The sequence below is a fragment of the Myotis lucifugus genome, unplaced genomic scaffold (assembly GCF_000147115.1).
Source record: "Myotis lucifugus unplaced genomic scaffold, Myoluc2.0 scaffold_13, whole genome shotgun sequence".
Lineage (NCBI taxonomy): Eukaryota > Metazoa > Chordata > Mammalia > Chiroptera > Vespertilionidae > Myotis > Myotis lucifugus.
In genome coordinates this window covers 4,006,387-4,025,316 of record NW_005871061.1, presented here as the reverse complement: position 1 = coordinate 4,025,316, position 18,930 = coordinate 4,006,387, and the positions used below count along the sequence as shown (strand labels likewise).

General features: G+C 38.0%; 1 pseudogene; it reads right to left on the bottom strand.

The window, feature by feature from the left end:
• Positions 1–5,193: 5,193 nt before the first annotated feature.
• LOC102420085 lies at positions 5,194–7,386 on the bottom strand (annotated as a pseudogene).
• Between the last annotated feature and the right edge of the window lie 11,544 nt (positions 7,387–18,930).

The window sequence follows — 18,930 nt, the reverse complement described above, 5'->3', positions numbered from 1 at the left end:
TGTTTTGCTTTCCATTTCCTGCTTCTTGCTGGTAATGTAGACATTACTGGCTAGAGCCCCAGTAGCCATATCGAACAATGAGACAATCTTGAGACAATGCAAAAAATAAAAGATCATAAGCATAAAAATTCATCCCTGTGACTTTGGATTTGCTATTGTCAGTTCTGAAATGGCTACCTTGCGACATCTTTTATGTCAGCCAAAATAATGCTTTAAATCTTGTTGAAGCCCCTGTTCCTTAGGTCTCTGTTGCTATTTCTAGATGATACAGTGCACTTTGCTGAGCACGTGTTCTGAGAGCACCTTCTAGTAATACTCTAGTAGGTGTTGTATTGGTTACACTCAGGAAAGATGACCTAAATATCACTGGACCATTTTGATTGATGGAGTGTACTTTTTCAGTGCAAATTTTCCACTCCTTTCCCCAGAAACCTTTAATTTAAATTAAAACTACTGTTAAAGTAGGCTTCATATGTAATTGACACAATTTTACTAGATAGGCGGCAATGGATGGAGATCAGAAATAAAAATAAAAAAAGTGTCTTACTATTCTACATTTTTATGAAACCACCACCAAACTTCAAAAAGTAGAAACCTAGGGCCCTGGCCAGTTTGGCTCAGTGGATAGAGTGTAGGCCTGTGGACTGAAGGGTCCTGGGTTCGATTCTGACCAAGGGCACATGCCTGGGTTCGGGCTTAATCCCCAGTGAGGGGCGTGCAGGAGACAGCCAATCAATGATTCTTTCTCATTATTGATGTTTCTCCCTCTTCCCTTCGTCTCTGAAATCAATAAAAATATTTTTTTTAAAGTAGAAACCTAGGGATTAAAATGTAAGTGTAATCTTGAACTGAAGCTTTATTCAAATAAAAAGTGGTATAAATTTTAAAATTGAGATGAACAAAAGTTCTCTTGTCCTCTTAAGTGGTTGTCTATGTTTTTTCTTTCTACCAGTGTTTTTCAAACCTTTAATGTCTTATGTCTTCTGTTTTTTAACTATTAATTTGAAACAAGTATAGATTCACAGGAAGTTGCCACGATAGTCCCATGTACCCTTCATCCAGTTTCCCCCAAGGGTTACATCTTAAGTAACTGAGGAAGGGGGAGGAGAGGGTGGGTAACAAATATATATTGTGGGCAATAATGTCAACATTAAAAATGTTTAATAATTTTTTCCTTTCTTTATTGATTAAGGTATTACATGTGTGTCCGTATCCCCCCATTGCCCACCCCCCCCCCCGCTCATGCCCTCTCCCCCCTGGTGTCTGTGTCCATTGGTTAGGCTTATATGCATGCATACAAGTCTTTTGGTTGATCTCTCCCCCTAACCTCCACCCTCCCTTACCTTCCCTCTGAGGTTTGAGCATCTGATCGATGCTTCTCTGTCTCTGGATCTGTTTTACTTCATCAGTTTATGTTGTTTATTATAATCCACAAATGAGTAAAATAAAAAATGGACTAATATATCTGTATATTAGTCAGGGTTCTCTAGGAAAACAGAACCATAATAGATAATATTTATTATGAGGAATTGGCTCACATGATTATGGAGGCTGTGAAGTCCTACCATCTGCCATTTGCAAGTAAATCACTCCAAGTCCAAAGGCCTGAGAACTGGGGGCTGGGGAGTGGGGAGTTAGCGGTCTAAATCTCAGTGTGAGGGCTGGAGAAGATGAGGTGAGATGTCCCAGCTTGATCAGTAAGGCAGGAAAAAAGGGGAAAATTCCACCTCCCTCTGCCTTTTGCTCTACTTAGGCCTTCAGTAGATTGGGTGATGCCCACCCACATTGGGGAGGGCAATCTACTTCACTGACTCCACTGATTCAAATGTCAATCTCATCCAGAACACCCTCACAGCCACACCCAGAAATAATGTTTAATCTGGGTACTCTGTGGTCACTCATGTTGACATATTAACCACTATAGTGTGTATAGTTATATGTCAGTTTATGATGTGAAGATTTGTGTAACTACTACCATAATCAAAATACACAACTTTTTCATCACCACAAAGATCCCCCTCATGCTACTCCTCTACAGTGACACTCATCCCTCCTTTATATTATCTCTCACTTTTAGAAAGCAGTAATCTGTTTCTATCTCTATAATTTTGTCATTTTGAGAATGTTATATAAATGGAATAATTATGTGACCTTTCAAGATTGGCTATTTTTCACCCAGCATAATGCCCTTTAGATTCATCCAAGCTGTTGTGTGTGTATCAACAGTCTGTTCCTTTTTCATGGCAAAGAAGTATTCCATGGTATGAATGTGTTACAGTTCATTCAACCAGTCACCCATTGAAGAATATCTGCATTGCTCCTAGATTTTGGCTAATTCAAATAAAGATGCTATGAACAATGATGTACAGGTTCTTGCAGACATAAGTTTTCATTTCTCTGGGATAAATGCCCAGGATTGCAATGGCTGGATGGTATGGTAGTTGCATGTTTAGATTTTTAAATACACTGCTGATCTGCTTTCCAGAATGGATATAATACTTTACATTCCCACTTCTGATCAACTGTTGTTTCTTTTCTTGCCTCCTAAGTTTTTTCCTCAGTCAGCTTTTTTCTCTCCACCCATCAGAGTCTTCCTATGTCTATTTTATATAGAATGCCCAAGATTTACTAGTTTACTTAGCAGGAAGAATAGGGGGATATAATCTATTTCTCTTCCCTGTTTACTTTTGATAAACACCAAACTCTCATAATTGAGTTATTTAGAAATATTCTATAACTTTAAAAGAATTGAGATGAACAAAAGTTCTCTTGTCCTCTTAAGTGGTTGTCTATGTTTTTTCTTTCTACCAGTGTTTTTCAAACCTTTAATGTCTTATGTCTTGAGAGTGTGAGATTTTTGTCTTCATCAAAAGAAAACAGGGAAGCCTTCTGTTTCCAAGAAGAGGGTAGGGGATGGGTAAACAAGGTGAAGAGAAATGAGAGCTACAAACCTCCAGTTATAAAAAAAATGATAAGTCATGGGGATGTAATGTACAGCATAGGGAAAATAGCCAACATTATTGTAATAGCTTTGTCAGGTGACAGATGGTTACTAGAATTACTGTGGTGATCACATTGTAAAGAATATAAATGTTGAATCACTTTGCTGGTTCACCTGAAACTAGCACAATATTGTATGTCAACTATACATTAATGAAAAAAGACAAAAACAAACAAAAATAGATTAACTCATGATTAAAAAATATTGAAACAAATTTCTGTTTTGTTTTCAAACTAACACACCATCCTTCTTCCTTCACCACTCTCATCTGATATTTACATATGTCCGTCCCCACCCACGCACTTCATTGAGATGCATTGCCCCCGGACATTTTCAGAGTTCTGACAGTTTTCATTTCTAGACATACTTCCACTTCTTAGTTGGGCTGTTCTTGTGACCTATTATAAACCAACGCACCAAATTCAGTGTCAGATTTTTGGCCCAGTTTTTTAGAACAAAGATGTTCAATTCCAGATAAGTTTGGATAAGCATCAGATAAGCATCCACATGCTTAATCAAAGCTTCGCTGAACCAGCCTTCTGCAAGCTTTTGAGGACTGCCCATTACAAGGGATTTGCTTTTTTCTCAGTATTTGGCTTGATTAAAACTAACCTGCTCCCCTTTTTGCTTTGTGAAAAAATGGACCAGCTTGGAAGCATCAGGATTAGACTGGGTGTACGGGACTATCAAATATAGATTGGGAGTATTTTAACACGTAATACCATTAGCCCAATGTAATTATAAAGAGCTTAGATTAGGATCAATTTTATAGTAGATCTACATGAAGGAAAAAAGATTTTTTTTCTCTTCTTTGGAGAAGAATAAATTTGTATTTTCCCTAAAATTTGCTTGTTTTTCCTGTAGAAGTTTTGAGATCATTGCATTAATATTTATTTGCAATAGCAACATGAAACCTTTTATAAGTATTATTTTCACCATGACAGGTGAGATTATACACACACACATACACACATCATTTATGCATATATTTTTGGTTGTTTTGTGGTTATTTGGTTTTAGAGTGTAGCATAGAAAACAATACTACATTGAAGACAATCAAATAAAAGATAATAGAAAGTCAAACAATTGCCAAATGGTTACCTTACTAGATTTTGTTTGATTGCTAAATTTATCCTCATTTTTCAGATCAAAATAGTTACTTAAAGTTTGCTTCATTTTTATGTATTTATATTTAATGTACATATTTTTGTAAACTCCTTGGCATCACCCTTTTTAAGAGGGGTGGGTATCCAGATTGCCATATACAAGTCTAGAGGGAGCTTTTTTTCTCTTTGTGGTGCCACTTTCCATAATTTAAATTTTTTTTTTTAGGTTGTGAGTTGATTTTCATGTCGTTTGCTTTGCTTTGCTTTTATCTTGGAAGTCCGGATTTTTATTCTGACCATTTGTTGGTGTTTTCCCTAAAAGAATGATAATAATTAACAACAACAATAAAACTTTAAAAAGTCTTTTTTTTCCTTTTTTTTTATTTTCCATCACCTGTGGTCCATCAATAGACTGAACTTCAATTAGTTTTACTGAATGCAGCATTTGCATTCCTCCTCCTGCTTTTTTAAAGGAAAATATTAAACTTCAATGACTTGAAGTTGAAAATGTGGCTTTAGGTTCATTCATTCACACTCAGACGGTAAAGCATTCCTCACCTCCTTTTGGCCTGAATGCATACAGGGCCGTGTGGCAAAGATTCCCAAGCCCAGGCTCCATCATGATTATCAGTAGAATAGATCAAGCTGCTTTTTATGACAAAACACAACTGCTGATTCCAATTTCTCCTCTCTGGAAAAATCAGTCATTCCACTCAGCACCAGCCCAAGCACTGAAAAGCAACTTACAGCATCACTTGGGAAGAAATAACTTCCATTTCTCACTGTCCTTTCTCTTTTACCCTTCCTCCTTCTCCTCCTCCTCCGCCTTCAAATAAGTAAATCCGTTATTTTTCTCTTTTCCAAGATGGCTACTCTGTTTTCTCTGAAGTCAGCGTTTACATAGATAACAGTGCTGCTGCTCATAGTTACTGCTTCTGTGGTAGAATTTTCAATGTGGTGTGTTTGCAGCATCTGTGCACACTCTTACTTCCAGGTTTTTTGAAAGATTGTCATTTTCCCTGATGATTTTAAGTATCATTCCAGTGGCCATAGCTTGACATTGCTTCTTCAGGTTCTTTAGGTGTTTTATTGTCCATGGAACAAAGGTTTGGTTTTGCTAGATTTGAATCTTTATCCCTTAGCTAACACTTCAAAAATCATCACCCTAGCTGCCATTAATTTCAGTACATCTTTTCCATATCCTGTATATAAGTTCCCTATCAGGTTGGCAGCACCAGTACCTATGCTTTCTGTATGACCCTCAAATCTAGCAATGAGGTCAAAGAAAGAGATGAAATTTTACTTTTGGTTGCATCAGCAGTACATCTGGGCATGCAGTCCCCTTCGATCCTTGGATAATTACAGTATCGGCTTCCAAGCAGCCTTCCCTTAGCTCATTCAGATAACCCACAATGTCGCAATCTGACTTGCTCAACTGGGATTGGCAGGCTTGCTGAAACATACTCAATACTACCTCTGTGTATTTGTTAGGCTCTCCACCAATAACAAGGGCACTATCACCAAACACTTACAGAATCTGTGGCTTTACAGACCCATGGACATTCTCATTCCCCATGTTCTCCATCAACGTAAAGTAAGATACTGAATTTCCAGGTGGGATGGAAGTCTTCCACTTATCTCGCAGTCTCCAATAAAAATCCTTAAGAGTGAGACCATTACCTCATCTTGATGCTGCACATTTCAGAGAATATTTTTAAGAGTTCTGGAAAACTCTTAACAGTAAGTTTTCCCTAAAATAATGAAAAATTTTTAACAGGGAGATCATCATCTCATCTTACTGCTGCACTTTTCAGAGAACATTTTGAAGAGTTATGTGGGTGAAGCCTGAAGGTCATTTAATTGGAACTTATCAGAAGTGCTTTCATATGTGACTTCATCTGTATTGAAACACTTTTTGCTGTTAGACCAGAGCTGCCAGAATCAATTTTGAAACTGAATGATAAGAGTGCGTGGTACTGTTTTTCACAGCTTTTATCAAAGTTTTACATGCAGTGCTTCTCAGGTGGTTCTGGTGACCATCAGGCTTGTCTATGATCTTCAGGAGCTGCTAGAATATGAGAATAAGCAGCAAGTAGCTGTTTCTTCCTGATAATCATTTATGAAGTTTCATAGACAGCTGCAGCTAGACTAGAAAAATCCTAGCACACATCTGATGCCATTCTGGGCCCACCTCTCAGACCTTCTACTACATTGTAACAGGGAAGCCAAGTAGACATCATTGATGGCAGCTTTATGGAACAACTTGTATATCAAACAACTTACACAGGGGTCTTTGATTAATATATGAGGATAGGCATTGCCTGTATAAGTAGGAGTTTGAGCTTATTAGTTTTTGTTCTTCCAAGATATAAGCAAAGTCATCACAGTGGTATCCTGGTATCACTAATCAGGGTTCTGGACTTGTTCTTTAAGAGAGGAAAGGGCATGTGGGACAATGTCATCTTCACGTCAGGTGGCCAAGAGCATCATCATTTCCACCATCCTTGCCGGTGTCTGTGTGAGAACTGGAACCCCAATCGCAGTGCTCCCTTGGCATAGATCTCGCTGTGTGCTCCAAGTCCTCTTTGTTCTGCTGCCTCAGTTTCAATGGCCAAATCTATCTTATCATCACAGGCATTGAACCTGTCTTTTATTCCTTAGCAGTGGTTCTCAACCTTCCTAATGCTGCGACCCTTTAATACAGTTCCTCATGTTGTGACCCAACCATAAAATTATTTTTGTTGCTACTTCATAACTGTAATTTTGCTACTGTTATGAATCGTAATGTAAATATCTGATATGCAGGATGTATTTAGGCGACCCCTGTGAAAGGGTCGTTCGATCCCCAAAGGGGTCGCGACCCACAGGTTAAGAACCGCTGCCTTATAGGGTCACTATCAAAGTTACTGTTTACCTCAGTATGATCCCAAAAAAGAACCGGACTCATATATCATATATGTCTCCATGTACTAATAATGCAGGGCATTTTCACTAAATTCTGTAATCTAGTCACGAATTAATGCTTATTTTGATAATAGGTTGCTTCATAGACTACCTGGAAAAGGTATTGTCTTTCAGATTCTTTGTCAAAGTTTGCTGTGATGAACTCCAATAGATCAGGAATGCCTTAGTAACCACTAACTTCACATTAATATTAGGATCTTCTTTCCTCTTCTCCAAGATTATGGCAGTCAGACTCTCATTAGAATTAGCCTGTGGCTGCTCTGTGTGATTATCTTGGCAGGTGTAACAAAATGCATGCAATGTTGACTCTTTCATGTGCTCTGTGCTGTTGAGGTTTGTGACATTGGCTACCAGCTGGGGAATGAAGCCTGTCTGCTCACTGCACAGACTACACCAGCCATCATTATAAATAGAATTAAGTTGGTCGGTAAGTTAGCTGCAACCCGGCTGATCCGGATGTTTCCTGAGTTTTCTGACACTCTGGACCTCTGGCAAGTTTCAGAAGGACCTTTGGCAAGTTGCATCATCCTACACTCCAGGAACTTTTTTGCAGCTTCTAGTTCAAACAGAGATGGAGACACCACAGTTCCAAAATAAAGGTGGTGGCAGTTGTTTCTTAAGTGATGCTTGGCTTCTGAAGTGACAGCTCTAACTGAAGGTAAGGATTGGGAGTTGAGTGTCACTAGAGGGCATGAAGGGGGTCAGAATCACCACAAGTTCATTCATCTGTTTCTTCTTTATAATGCTCCATCATTTTTTTCTTCTCCCGCTCTACCTCCCTCCTTCCTTCTTTGATATTAGCAGTGACAGCTTTTCCTCTGGTGGGGGTGGGGGAGAAAACTGAGAGGCAGCTCAGAGCATGGCTGGAGCTTGGTTGGTGAGGAGAGAAAGGAGAAAGGGAGGCAGCGAATGAACAGACGCCAAGGGTGAGGGAGAACTTTGCTACAGTTTAGAACACTGTGATTAGAAACTAAATCATGAACACCAGAGGGCATTGAAGTGACTTATGCTATTTGTGGGAGAGTGTGCATGAATGTCAGTAATCAGTTCCTTGTTTTGGCAAAGTGCCCAAATAGGTGGTGATATAACTGCAATGATTTACTTAAAGGAAGTTACATTATTTTTTTTAAAAAAATACAACGTACAGCCTATCATTCTCCAAAGTTTCTCCATGCCAGCTTATGGGAGAGAATCAAACTTTCGTTATTGATTAAGTGTTTTGGAATTCAAACAGGTGACAAGAACTTTAAAAAAACTGCTATTTATGTGATACTACAGGACCACATATTAGACTTTTCAACAGAAATTGCACAAATGCACATCAGACCATCATCAGTGTCATCTGCAATATAGGGAAGTGAAAGGCCTGACTGGCTCTTTGTCAAGTCTGTACTCATCTGTTACAGACCTGAAAGACAGGGGTAGTAACTACGTACATTAAAGTGTCATGTTAGCATGCACTTCAAATAAGGTTCAAGGTTACAAGGGCAAAAAAATTCTAGGAGCAAATAAGAAACAATTTGATTTTGCTTTTAAACTGTCAAAATTAAGTAGCTAGTCATTCTTGCAGATCAGTTTGGTACAGCTATCTGGGAATGGAAATAGTCTGATAGGTAGGGAAGGATATACTATAGCTCAGCGGCTTTATCCTGGAAGGAGCAGATGTCTGGGACAGCCAAGAGGTTAAAGTCAGGAAGCTTGTTTCAAGAGATACCTCCTAGAGAAAACCTTTGAAAGATTGGGAAGGACTAGACAGGAAATGGATTCGGGGCAGTAGGGTAGGAACATATTCTACAATAGGAAAAGGCAGGCAGACACACATCTGGGTTTATTTTTTGCTGAGTTTAGATAGAAAAGTCTTGGAAGGTTTGTGCTGAGAAAGAGAGAGGAGCAAAGCCATTATGCAAAAGTTGTCTAATTTGTAGTTGTGGCTAATGATGGCACAGAAATCAGATTTACTTATTATCATAGACATGCAAATTGTGCTTCCTAGCCTTGGCAAGAAAGTTTGTGAAACTGGTGAGTACTTTCCACAAAGTAGTCTTTTATTAAACATTAGTGGATTAGATCTGTGCCATCTGCCCCATATTTTCCCAGAGTGCCCAGATATTTCTCTCTAGAAAGTCACAAATTAAAGATGAATTGTGCAGTCTAGGAGTATTGATTGCTTCATTGCTGGTGTTCTCAACCCAAAACCCCTGTTATAATAAGTATGTCTTAAAACTCATTTTAAAAATCTTAAATATTTTGTACATATTATAACCTACTGACACATACTATTAAAAAATGTTCTAACAGTAATATGAAGGATAAATGAAAGAGATGCAATCTATAATAATAAAAGCGTAATATGCTAATTAGACAGGATGTCCTTCTGGATGAAGCCAGGGCTGCAAGGGAAGCTCAGGTCCCGGGTGCTGGAGGGAAGCTGGTGCTGGCAGCCAAGGGAAGGAAGGCTTACTCTTGCACGAATTTCGTGCATCAGGCCTCTACTTTACAATAAAATGATAAATAAAATGATATGTATTTAAATACACAAATGCACGCACAAAACCACTCCAGAAGATATAAATAAAAGTCAGATGCTTATAACTGTAGGTGAAATCATTATGACTTGAAAACTAGCCGTGTTTACTTCATATCTACTCAACACTCAATACTCAAATACTATGTGCCAGAGCTGTCTTTGATATAATTGTTTCAAATGATGATAAATGCTAAGTTTCAGGCAAAACAAAAAAATAATGTATCCTCAAATTACATTGTATAAAAAGATTTTTCAGCTACATGAATATAATGTTGGAAAGTCATCTAACAAATATTTATTAAGCACTCACTTTGTGCCAAACACTGTCCCAAGTACTTGGAATATAATAGTGAACAAAACATCTCAAATGATTTGGGAAAATGGAGCAGGGTAATTATATTGGGATTGCCAGGGAGTGGTGGGTATTTGGAAATTGAATTAGGAGTGGTTGTGGTAGACCTCATTGAGGAGGTGTTACCTGAACAAAATCTGGAAATCTGGAAGGAATTTAGGGAGTTAAGCATGCAGGTGTATCGTGAAAAGCATTCCAGACAGAGGGAATAGCCAGGGCAAAGGCTCTAATGAGCACGCATGCCTGGCATTTTCAAGGCTCCGCAAGGAAGGCAATATATCTAAAGCCAAATGTGTGAACAGGGAAGTCACAGGACAGGAGGTCAAAGAGTTAATGGGAGAATGGCATATCATGTAGAGCTTTGTAGGCCACTCTGAGGACTTCATATTTTATTCTGAGTAACATGGGGAGCCATTGCAGGGTTTTCAGCAAAAGAATGACATAGTATCTGCCTTAGATGCTGTGTTTGGAATAGTCTGGTGGCAGGGAGGAAGAATGTAATAAAGGAGTCCACTTAGGAGGATACTGTAGTAATCCGGGCAAAAACAAAATGACTGGGGCTAGACCAATGTCATAGCTCTAGAAATGGTGAAGAGTGGCTGGATTTTGGATAAGTTTTAGAGAGCCAGCAGCATTTTCTGATGAATTTAATATGGAGTATGAGATAAATACAAGGATGAAGAGTGATTTACAAGTTTTGAGCTTGAGCTTGTGGATGGTAATAATTTCCATTTACTGAAAAGGTAAAGCTTGCAGCTTTTGTAGCGTTGGGGAGAAGAGGATTATTGAGTTTAGCTTTGAAGATGTTGAGTTTGAAATGCCTATTAGACATCTGAATGAGATTCTTAGTCATATACATGGTACTTAAAGATGGGGATAGAGAGGGGACCTCTACATTTGGCACAATACCTGGCTTTCCCAGAAGGCATCTTCAACTCCATAAACAGGGGCCAAGGGAAATCCGCACAAATATTCAAAAATAATTATTATCCTCCCCCAAAAGGAATTAATCGTGGGTTTTTGCATTGGAGCTAAGATCATACCTTTTCAGGATGTCTATCCCATCATCAGAGTTCAATAGGGGGCCTGAGTATTGGGAATGACATTCAACTTCTCCAGGTGTTCTCAACACCATCAATGGATCAAGAGTGAAACTTCAGCCTTAACCGGTTTGGCTCAGTGGATATAGCATTGACCTGTGGACTGAAGGGTCCCGGGTTCGATTCTGGTCAAGGGTATGTACCTTGGTTGCGGGCACATCCCCAGTAGGGTGTGTGCAGGAAGCGGCTGATCGATGTTTCTAACTGTCTATCCCTCTCCCTTCCTCTCTGTAAAAAAAAATCAATAAAATGTATTTTTTTAAAAAAGAGTGAAACTTCATACTGGGACTAAGACACTGCTTCCTCTAGACTTTCTGCCTTCCATAACCAGGAATCAAGATGGGTTCTGAGCACTGGTAATAACACTTGGTTCCCTCAGGAATCCTCAAGTCCATAGACATTGTCATTCTCTAGTCCTTGTCATTACTAATAACTTCATCTCTTCCATAATCTCAATTTCATTGTAATCACTCATTTGCATACTCCCATAACTCCCATGTCATGGAACAATTATTTTATGTGAAGGATTATCTTGCATATTATAGGATTTCTAGTATCCCTGGTTCCTGTTCACTAATATCTATAGAGTCCCTAATCATTATGACAACAAAAATATCCCTATATATTTCTAAATGCCCCATGGGGAAGCCACACCTTCCTTATTGAGAATCACTACTTTATTGTTTGCAAAATATCATCGTTATTAACTTGCTGGGTAAAACAACATTTGTTTACCCAGAGTACCATTAAATTTTTCAGAGTTTTCCCTTCTGGGTAGAAAGATCTATAATGATATGCCCATTTTTACATATTAATTGTGACAATTGTCTCAAATTGTCACCACCAGTTATTTTCAGACTTAGTTCTTCCATCTTTAAAGTAGAAATGCCATTTCATGGAATGCCTTTTAGATAATAATGCTGGAACAATGAAGATGCTAGGCAAAATACTTGAGCTCTTCAGAAGATAATACAATACCTAACTGCTATTAATATTTATTCTGAGCAAAACTAACAAATACACTGCGTGAAGGAAGAAGCATAGATAGTGATTTTATTAATTTCATAAAAACACACATCTTTTTTTCCTATGTAAAGAATAGCTCTACTGGGGAAATACTTTCCAATCTTTTTGGGGATAAAACATGGTCATCACACACATTGGTAGTTTAAGAGACTACAAAGACTCCAGGGGCATTTACCACAAGTTGCTTAATGAGTTTTGGCAAGATTTAGGCAAGCATTTTGCAAAATGCACAACTCCTCAACTAATTTTCAGTGCTCAAAGAAACAGAATTTACATTCTCTTAACCCCAAAGTGTCACCATCATCACCATCTTAATATTTCTCGAGTACCCACTGAGTCCTCGTCTAACGTTTAAAATAAGTATTTTCACAGTCTTTATGGATTTTAACCTCACAGCTGAGACATTCACTTATAAATTTTAAAAATCATCTCTCCTTGTTATCATCATAATAGGTAGCAGAATTTTCTCTTTATAATACGAAGTGTTAAATAGGTATAATGAGAGGACCCTGGGGCACAGATCTGCTTCCAACTAAGAAACCTCCCTACAGGAAGTCTGCTTGAATGAACCCCTAGTCCTTGGTGTCAGGAAAGATCTTTATGATCATTAAATTGGATTGACAGACACTGCCTTGAGACAATGGCAGGGGTTTCTACTGAGCACCTGCAGATCACAATGTAGTTAAAAGTGAATACTCTTATACAAGGATACAATTTCTAAAACTTGACACTGTATTTGCATAACAGACATGTGTAGGTACTTTTAAAAAGAGGAAGATGTAATCCAGTTGTGGAATAATTGTCCCATCCAACTCCAGAACATTACCTGTGCTATCTCTATGACTGGGTACTACAAGGAAAGGTTATTTCTGAACAGCTTCAGAGTCAGATGGTTATGTAAGCTGTACCCCAACATTTTGGCTTCATTTTCAGTGCATTTTGAAAGGGCCAAATGCTGAAACCTGACTGCTGGCAAGCCTTAATATTTCTGCCAGTAAATGCTGCTGAATCTCTCAAGCATAGGGTGTTATTTTGATCTCTTTCCACTGCCCTTCAGTTATTCTCTGGCCTCTGGCACTAAAAGATAATCACTTCTGAAAGCAATTAATTCACCTAGAGATCTGCTTTAAATTCACTGTATCTGTTATGACAAGAAGTGCAAGTCAAAATAATAATAATAAATGAAAACAGCCTTGATTTACATGTCAGATGAGTAGAGTTCAGGTTGAGTAGATGTAAGAACACCATCATTTCTGACCTGAGGTAGACACATTTTTTTTTCTCAGTTGTTAATCTTCACAAGTCTCAGGTTTCTGGGTAGCAGAGTTACTGAGCTGACGCTAAATACAGTTTCTGCCTTCCCCGAACATGGCATCCTCCATCTTCAGCTATTCCTTTCTTTTATTTGCTTTTTTCTTTTTTTTTTTTGCCTTTGCCATGACTTTAAAAAAATACGTGAACCTGGTGGAATCTTCTTCAATAATAGCCAAAAATGTTGCTATAAACTGAATTTTTGTTTCCACTGGAAATTCATATGTTGAAACCTAATTCCCAGTGTGAAGGTAGTAGGAAATGGAGCCTTTGACAAGCAATTAGTTCCTGAGGGTAGAGCCCTCATCAATGGAATTAATGCTCTTATAAAAGAGACCCCAGAGAGCTCCCTTGCCCCTTTCACCATGTGAGGACAGAGAGAAGACAGCCATCTATGAACCAGAAAGTGGGTCTTCACAGACACTGAATTTGCTGGTGCCTTGATTTTGAAAGTTCAGCCTCCAGATCTGTGAGAAATAAATGTCTGTTGTTTATAAGGCACCCAGTCTACAGTATTCTGTTACAGCAGCCTGACTGAATTAAGCCACTTGTTGTTTCCAAGTTCTACCTTCTCTGATGCAAACAATTCATTTTCTGTGTCACCGATGTGCATTTTCATACGAAAACTGTTTCCTGGTTGAAATGCAAAACGTATCTGCAAAGTTCTTTAGTTTACCTTATCCCAGAACCCTACACTGGCCCACAGCGATGCCGAGAGCTGCACAGACAGTGAGCACTTGGGTAAGTGTTGGGACAGTGTTTGGCAGGTGATCCACACTCTAGAAGTCTGAAGTATGGTTTCATAGCAGTATTTCCTTGAGTCTCCTTAGCAATTAGTAGAAACATTTGGAAACCTGTGATCATTCTGCATCTGAAACAAAAAGTTTAAAAAAGACTGACACTTCTACTAACTCCTCCATGAGGCGAACTTGCTTCCAAAACCAGGACACTCTTAGAATGTGGGATGTGGAATAAAAGTGGGTTAAGGATTAGGGAACTAGTAAGAAATAAAACAGTATGACATTCGTGAACGAAATATGTGATAAAGCCAGATATTCCAGTTAAGCTGACAGAGTGTCAGATAAATCAAGCAAAATGAAACCTGGCAACATTACAAATATCTTTTCAACATTTTAATGTGGAAAGAGACAATTCTAAGTGCAAGTGTACTATTCTTTCAGAGTTATGCATATGGCAGATATGCTGATGTTACCTTTTTTTCTTACTTAATTTTTTTATTATTATGGTAAGGATACTTAACATGAGCTCTACCCTCTTCACAAATTTTTAGGTGTAAAGTATTGTACTGTTAACTGTATAAGCACAATGTTGTACAGCAGATCCATAGAATTTATTCATCTTGCATAACTGAAACTATATACCCCTTGAATAGCAACTCCTTATTTCCCCCTCCCCACTGGTCCCTAGAAACCACCACTCTTCTGTCTGCTTCAAGGAGAGACTCTTTTAGATACATCATATAAGTGGAATCATGCCGTGTTTGTCCTTCTATGACTGGTTTATTTTACTTGGCATTATGTTCTCCACATTCATTTATGTTGTTGCATGAGGTAGGATTTCCTTCTTTTTAAAGACCATATAATTTTCCAGTGTTAACATATACATTTTTTCACCCAGTCATCTGTTGATGCACATTTAGGTTGTTTTCATATCTTGGCTATTGTGAATAATGTTGATGTTATATTTAAAAAAAATCATACACAGTTCTCTAGGATAACAATTGGGAATAGGGCCTTCTTTTTCTTTCTTTTTTTTTAATATATATTTTATTGATTTTTTACAGAGAGGAAGGGAGAGAGATAGAGAGTTAGAAACATCGATGAAAGAGAAACATCTATCAGCTGCCTCCTGCACATCTCCCACTGGGGATGTGCCCGCAACCCAGGTACATGCCCTTGACCGGAATCGAACCTGGGACCTTTCAGTCCGCAGGCTGACGCTCTATCCACCGAGCCAAACCGGTTTCGGCGGGCCTTCTTTTAAAAGTAGATATCTTAATATTTAGTGATGTCCCACACTAACTATTACATAGGTTTTTCTATTTTATATGGTTTCAATAACATTTAGCTTGGAAGAAAATGATACCTCTAGCCAAGGGAGAGAGGTTGAAGGGCTGATCCATGTATCCATCCATCTAGCCAGCCAACCATTGAACAAATATGCAGATAATCTGCTTGATGTTAAACACCATCAAAAGTATAAAGGTTAATAAATCATTGGTCCCAAACCCAAGAAACTGACAATCAATCTAATAAAGACAGCAAGATATGCAGATTAATGGGAAATAATGAGACTACTAGTTAAGATATACTAATTTGTAACCCATGTCTATCTAGGAAGGAATTGAGAGAGGGCTTGTAACATGACAAGTATTATAGGATATTAAACTAGAACAAAAATACATAAACTAAGAAAAAGGTGGAATGTATGTATGATAATTATAAAAATAAACATAATTTCTGTAATTGACCCGCACTGGTAGCTCTGAGCTTCCTGGAAGCCAGAAAAAAATAAGTTACAAAGTTAGGGAAAGTAGAACTCATATCAAATCCATATCAGTTCCTCAGGAGAGATAAAGTTTCCTGTGCTGCTAAATTATATCATGTAGTTTATTGAAAGATGCAATGAAAAATGAATACTTTGAAGGAAAAATGCAGAATATTTCATAACTGTTTATTAAAGCTGAGAGGGCAACATGCAAGGGTAACACTGTGAAAGGAATTCTAAGAGAGACAACGTTAAAGTGGTTCAAACATAGTTCTCTGTTCTCAGTAATAAAGGTATAGAACTCATAGAAATGATTCCAAGATTCTGGTCTATGAACTCATGATTACACATGGTTCTGTTTTTATTGTTACATGGAAAAATGGGAGAAAAATAAGAAAATATACTGAGTTTTTAACAAAACTTACTTTGTTTAATATAATGTCTTTTATTCTGAGATAATTTCTTCCTCTATCATGTGTTGCTGAATAACCTATATTTTTAAAAGTAAAGTGGGAAAGGTAAAATGAAAAAGATAAATTGAGATTATACTTAAATTAGAAGACAAGGATTCATAGAGAATTCTGAATATAAAAGAAATCTAACTCATGTATCCCAGGTTTCGTTAGCTTGTCACTAAAAAAAGTTCTTTCGAACCCAAGTCATTGTCATGGACCCCTCATTTATCTAATTTCCTGCTCTCAAATATGACGTAGGTTCACTACATTGGCTGTGTGCTTCTTCATGCATCCTTCCAGAATTTTTGTTTTATGCTCCATGTATAATTGATTTCAGAGAGAAAAGGAGAGGGGAGAGAGACAGAAACATCAATGATGAGGGAGAATTATTGATTGGCTGCCTCCTGTACACCCTCCACTGGGAATAGAGCCTGCAATCCAGCCCCCGACTGTGAATTGAACCGTGACCTCCTGGTTCATAGGTCAATGCTCAACCACTGAGCCACACCGGCTGGGCATATGCTCCATGTCTTGACGCTATTGGGCTGTCTCTTCAGCCATTAACCCTCATAAAATTGCTGCTCTTTTAAATTATTGCACCATGAGTAGCTATCACATATACTCCTCCCCACCAGCCTCTGAGGATGGCTACAGCTCTCTCCTTGGATAAGAATTACCTCCTTGTGAGATTTTTGAGGGGAGTCAATGAGAAAAATGCAGGTAAAACCCTTAGAAGGTGGTGGGCACATTGTAAGCCTCAATAAATGGTAGGCACAATTATATTTGGCCCTGGTTTTTGCTGTAATGTCCCTCACAGTAGACAGTATTGTTTTTAATTACCCTCTCTGTAGGAGAATTGCTTAATACATTCTTGACTGTGGCCATGAGACTTGCAGTGTTTTCATGTGAGGTATATTCCCTGTCTTAATGAATTTTAGCTTGGCTATGTGACTTTCTTTAGTCAATGAAATATAAGTGAAATGCTCTGGACCATATCTGAGCTGAAGCTTTAAGAGTTTGCAATAAGGACTGTTCCTTCAGCTTCGGTCCCATAACAAAAAGGAATGAATTGCAAAGTCAGAGCCAACCCACAATCACTGATGAGAATATGAGGAAGAAGAAAACTATTGGTTGTTAAGCCAATGAGATTTCTTTTCACCTTGGTATAACCTCAAGCAAGCTGACTGATAGATATCTTCATATACATCTCCAGTTTGCATAAATACGCCAGTTCCTGATTGTTTATCCGGTGTTTTCACTCTTGTTTTGTTCCTGATTGTTTATCCTGTGTTTTCACTCTTGCTTTGTGGTTCCTTCTTACATTTACTGGTAGTTCCTTTTAGACTATGGTGTCTACATGTGATCTGTTTTACTTCAATTTTCTTAAGTGTAGAATATATACTACTGATGGGACACAGGCACATGATAGGGTTCATGATGAGAAAGTTAATCTCTTTTCAATGCTCATAGTTCTTCTGATTATATTCATGAGAAATTCTTAGTTTATTAATAACTGTCGAATAGTTGCTAATGTCCTTTTAAAAGAAAGGCAAAAGTGATCTTTAAGTGATCTTTAAGCAGCCATATCTATTTGGAATTTAATAATATTGTTTAGTCCATATAATACTAATTTATGATCACTTCTATTAATAACAAGTGATAATGGTCTGCCACTTGCAATATAGCTCCATTTTTTAAAAAAATAAATTTATTGAAGTAAGAAAAAAAGAGCTGATTTAAATAAAACGTCAAGTGATAAAATTTGGGAGACTTTGTTTATCTAAAGGCCTTGCTTTTGTCTTTAGTTCTGGCAAGTTATCTAGCTAGATCTCTGCTTCGCCTTGGTTACCTCACTTCATTATTGACTTCAAGCCTAGCTTTCAAATTTACACCATTTACCTCCTGCCCCAGAACAAGTTTCTGGGCCTGATACCTTAAAATATAACTCCTACTTCTAATTTTTATTTATTTATTAAATATATTTTTATTGCTCTCAGAGAGGAAGGGAGTGGGAGAGTGAGAAAGAGACATCAATGATGAGAGAGAATCATAGATTGGCTGCCTGCTGCACATCCCACACTAGGGATTGAGCCCACAACCCAGGCATGTGCCCTGACTGGGAATCGAACTGTGACCTCCTGGTTCATAGGTCGACACTCAACCACTGAGACACAGTGCCCGGTTGTACTTCTAATTTTTAAATCTCACTGAAAAGACAAATCCATTGTATCTTTTATCTACCTTCCCATAGACTTAAACAGTTTCAAAGAATACATACTGCTCTAATTTTTTTGCTGATTCTAGTAAATACACAGCAGCTAAACACCACTAGGACTGTTTTTACTATGACCCCTTCTCAGCTTCACATAGAGTCCACTACTCAAAGCTGAGTCTTGGATCCCAAAGGTAAAAATGGATCTATTGCCTCTAGTAATCACATTTCCTTTCCCATTATTAATGCCCCCAATAATCTTTAAGGGCTTTGGGGAACCAACTGCTGCACATAGCTAACTTGATTGAACTATTTACAATAACTCATGGTTGTTTTCCTTAGAGAAAGCTTCCACTACAGAGTCCTAT